Source organism: Colias philodice, unplaced genomic scaffold, assembly GCF_061535455.1.
Source record: "Colias philodice isolate Cphi_HAF_F1 unplaced genomic scaffold, ilColPhil1 Martin Lab GWU primary ptg000018l_1:1-1108441, whole genome shotgun sequence".
In the NCBI taxonomy this organism is placed as follows: domain Eukaryota; kingdom Metazoa; phylum Arthropoda; class Insecta; order Lepidoptera; family Pieridae; genus Colias; species Colias philodice.
Genome location: NW_028322190.1, coordinates 1,025,001 through 1,030,000, shown reverse-complemented (window position 1 = coordinate 1,030,000; position 5,000 = coordinate 1,025,001). Strand labels below are relative to the sequence as shown.

At 41.5% G+C, this 5,000-nt stretch overlaps 1 non-coding gene across 1 annotated transcript; it reads left to right on the top strand.

The window, feature by feature from the left end:
* Window positions 1-2,828: 2,828 nt before the first annotated feature.
* LOC149474894 (small subunit ribosomal RNA) lies at window positions 2,829-4,733 on the top strand. The gene has a single exon (XR_016318227.1). It is a non-coding gene; the product is annotated as a small subunit ribosomal RNA (ribosomal RNA).
* Window positions 4,734-5,000: the final 267 nt, after the last annotated feature.

Genomic DNA, 5,000 nt, shown 5'->3' with positions numbered 1-5,000 from the left:
AATATTTATTAATTATTATTTTTGTTTATTTAATAACAATTAAACCACATCGAATCAGACCCTGAAAAATGAAAGGGTTCTATTCCTGAGCATACTCAAGCGTAAGAGAAAAAAAAAGACTCGATTAGTAAAGTATTTCGGTCGCTATCGTGTTAACAAGAAAAAGGATCCGCACATACAGACACACGGACGTCCAAGACAGAACTTTTTTAAACTGTTTTTTAACTAGTTTAAATAACAAAAATGACATCAAAAATATCATGAACGTTAAAAATAGTGTTTTTTCTTAATATGTGTGTGTATGTAATATCTTACAAGTGCAATGTATGATACATAAAGACATTTTAAGTTTGAAAAATCAGATGTTTTGCGCGAAGTGACAGTAGTACCCACCTCAACGCTTCGCATAGGAGGCGTGCAATAAATAAACACAAACCTAACTAATAAATCGTCACACAGAAACCAAACTATTAGTACATTGAGGTACCTATTTTTGTTGTTGAACAGCCGAATTTTTTCGATTTTGAAAAATTTCGAATTTTCCGAGAAAAGAGAGACGAAACAGCTAATATTACGATTATAAATTTCGTGGCCAGAAATAATTTAGTTTTAAAAAGCTAACCTAACCTAACCTAACCTAACCTAACCTAACCTAACCTAACCTAACCTAACCTAACCTAACCTAACCTAACCTTACCTAACCTAACCTAACCTAACCTAACCTAAACACAAACCTAACTATTAAATCGTCACACATAAACCTAACTATTATTACATTGAGGTTCAAATTTATGTCTATCAAAAATTAACGCCCTCTTTTGTCGTCGTCGTTGTTGTTGTTGTTGTTGTTGTTGTTGTTGTTGTTGAATTGCCGAATTTTTTCGAATTTTAAAATTTTCGAATTTTCTGAGAAAAGAGAAACGAAACAGCTAATATTATGATTATAAATTTCGTGGCCAGATATAATTTAGTTTTAAAAAGCTAACCTAACCTAACCTAACCTAACCTAAACACAAACCTAACTATTGTTACATTGAGGTTCAAAAATTTATGTCTATCAAAAATTAACGCCCTCTTTTGTTGTTGTTGTTTTGAATAGCCGAATTATATCGAATTTTAAATTTTCGAATTTTCTGAGAAAAGAGAAACGAAGCAGCTAATATTATGATTATAAATTTCGTGGCCAGAAATAATTTATGTAGTTTTAAAAGGCTAACCCAACCTAACATAACCTAACCTAACCTAACTTAACCTAACCTAACCTAAACACAAACCTAACTATTAAATCGTCACACAGAAACCTAACTATTATTACATTGAGGTTCAAATTTATGTCTATCAAAAATGAACGCCCTCTTTTGTTGTTGTTGTTGTTGTTGAATAGCCGAATTTTTTCGAATTTTAAAATTTTCGAATTTTCTGAGAAAAGAGAAACGAAATGTAGCTAATATTATGATTATAAATTTCGTGGCCAGAAATAATTTAGTTTTAAAAAGCTAACCTAACCTAACCTAACCTACACACAAACCTAACTATTATTACATTGAGGTTCAAATTTATGTCTATCAAAAATTAACGCCCTCTTTTGTCGTTGTTGTTGTTGTTGTTGTTGTTTATAATTTATTTAATATGGACCACGAAATTTATAATCATGAATTATTTTTGACGACTGCCCGCCGTAACTGCACGCGTACAAAGTTTTTTGACTTGACCTTGAAAACACGAGGCGTTAGTCGCGCGCGGCGTATGTATGTATGTATGTATGTATGTATGTACATATGCCGTGCGTGATACGTGAAAAATTAAACAAGCAGAAACACCATTGCCGGGATGCGAGACAATCGGTGCGCGAGGCTAGCGAAGACGGGGGGCGATGCGCGTGCGCAGCGAGAGATTGTGTACGTATGTGTATGTATCATTATTTCGTCGCTGTTGTACCGCGTCGCCCGTGTGTGCTCTGCGCTCTCCTCGTTGCCGCAGTTCGCGTGTCGGTGTGGCGTTGATGTGGGGTTGGGGTTGGTGTTTGGTGGTGAGTCTGACAGAATTGTAGAGTAGTGTTTTAGTTCTATAAAATAATAAAAGACCAAAGATGATATTATAAAAGCGTGTGTTGTGCAAACGGCGCGATACAGTTTTTAATCTTTAGTATTTTATGGAACAACAAAAACTCTTCAAATCAGAAGATCAGTGTTCAGTAGTGTGGTAGTAGTAGTAGTAGAAGAAGTAGTAGTAGCTGTAGTAACATTGCGTCTGCCGACGGTTTGATAGATTGTCAGTTTCGTAGATTGTATTTTATATGTGTAGTGTAATAAATATTACGCATCTTGATACACTCTCGGAGCGCAGACCGTGAAAAATATACTACGACTATTGAACGGCAGTATGAAAATTTTTAATGCTCACATCGCACACGTTTGTGATGTACCAATGGGCTTTTATCAGATGTTTATACGTGTGTGTGTGAAACACACGTATATTCCAAAACTTGGTCGCAATTTTCGATCCTTCCACTCTCCGTGCGTAGATTGATCGTTTGCGTCATAAAAGTTGACCGATATTAAAATTTTTCCTTCGCTTGATGCGAATGGGAATTGTTGAGGGGTGTCTCGTTAAGATGATACTTTCAACGGTTAAACTGACTGTGTTCAGATTTATCCACGTGTGCGCGCCCGTGTGTGTGTGTGTGAATAGTGTGCGTGTGACGGTCGCCGCCGTCACATATCATGTTATTTAAACACGCCTCGCGCACATATAATTATATAGAGAAGCAAACGTCGCGGCGGCATCGTCGTGTTACGTTTGAGGCTCTAGCGGAAGCTTTAGTTAGCTCCCTGGTTGATCCTGCCAGTAGTTATATGCTTGTCTCAAAGATTAAGCCATGCATGTCTCAGTGCAAGCCGTATTAAGGCGATACCGCGAATGGCTCAATATATCAGTTTTGGTTCCTTAGATCTTACTCAGTTACTTGGATAACTGTGGTAATTCTAGAGCTAATACATGCAATCAGAACTCTGACCAGTGATGGAATGAGTGCTTTTATTAGATCAAAACCAATCGACGGAGGGCCTGGCGTCTGAAGTCGTTAATTTTGATGAATCTGGATAACTTTTGCCGATCGCATGGTCCAGTACCGGCGACGCATCTTTCAAATGTCTGCCTTATCAACTTTCGATGGTAGTTTCTGCGACTACCATGGTTGTCACGGGTAACGGGGAATCAGGGTTCGATTCCGGAGAGGGAGCCTGAGAAACGGCTACCACATCCAAGGAAGGCAGCAGGCGCGCAAATTACCCACTCCCGGCACGGGGAGGTAGTGACGAAAAATAACGATACGGGACTCTTACGAGGCCTCGTAATCGGAATGAGTACACTTTAAATATTTTAACGAGGAACAATTGGAGGGCAAGTCTGGTGCCAGCAGCCGCGGTAATTCCAGCTCCAATAGCGTATACTAAAATTGTTGCGGTTAAAAAGCTCGTAGTTGCATTTGTGCGCCGCGCTGTCGGTGCACCGCATCCGCGGTGATACTGACACGTTTGCGGAGCATATCGTCGGTGAGCCGGTCGTTAAAAGCCGGTTCAATATCAAAATCCTATCGCGGTGCTCTTCAGTGAGTGTCGAGGTGGGCCGACAATTTTACTTTGAACAAATTAGAGTGCTCAAAGCGGGCTCAAAATGCCGCTTGAATATTTCGTGCATGGAATAATAGAATATGATCTCGGTTCTATTTTGTTGGTTTTCAGAACTCCGAGGTAATGATTAATAGGGATAACTGGGGGCATTCGTATTGCGACGTTAGAGGTGAAATTCTTGGATCGTCGCAAGACGAACATCAGCGAAAGCATTTGCCAAAGGTGTTTTCATCAATCAAGAACGAAAGTTAGAGGTTCGAAGGCGATTAGATACCGCCCTAGTTCTAACCGTAAATATGTCATCTAGCGATCCGCCGACGTTACTACAATGGCTCGGCGGGCAGCTTCCGGGAAACCAAAGATTTTGGACTCCGGGGGGAGTATGGTTGCAAAGCTGAAACTTAAAGGAATTGACGGAAGGGCACCACCAGGAGTGGAGCCTGCGGCTTAATTTGACTCAACACGGGAAATCTCACCAGGCCCGGACACCGGAAGGATTGACAGATTAATAGCTCTTTCTTGATTCGGTGGGTGGTGGTGCATGGCCGTTCTTAGTTGGTGGAGCGATTTGTCTGGTTAATTCCGGTAACGAACGAGACTCTAGCCTGCTAAATAGGCGTCGTCATTTAGGTGTGCGCGGCTCTCGGGTCGCGCAACTCACTGGCGGCGTATTAAAATTCTTCTTAGAGGGACCGGCGGCTTTGAGCCGCACGAGATTGAGCAATAACAGGTCTGTGATGCCCTTAGATGTCCTGGGCCGCACGCGCGCTACACTGAAGGAATCAACATGTTCTCCCTGGCCTAGAGGCCCGGGCAACCCGTTGAAACTCCTTCGTGCTGGGGATTGGGGTTTGCAATTATCCCCCATAAACGAGGAATTCCTAGTAAGCGCGAGTCATAAGCTCGCGTTGATTACGTCCCTGCCCTTTGTACACACCGCCCGTCGCTACTACCGATTGAATGATTTAGTGAGGTCTTCGGACCGACACGCGGTGGCTTCACGGCCGTCGGCGTTGCTGGGAAGTTGACCAAACTTGATCATTTAGAGGAAGTAAAAGTCGTAACAAGGTTTCCGTAGGGGAACCTGCGGAAGGATCATTAACGTAACGACGCACTGCGCACTCTCGCACTACTCGCATACGCGCCTCGTGTGTGTTTGTGTATTAGTACGAACGAGTGTCGTGGGACGCGTGAATGTGACTGCATCCGTTAAAAAAAAAAACGAATACCTCTAACATGTCAGTGTATGACGTGTTAGAGTGATTCGCGAAAGCGCCGCGGTACATATTTTTTAACCTATGTACACGCACGCAAACGTTACATAAAAGAACGCGCACAACACTTTGATTATGAAACGAAAACATTATA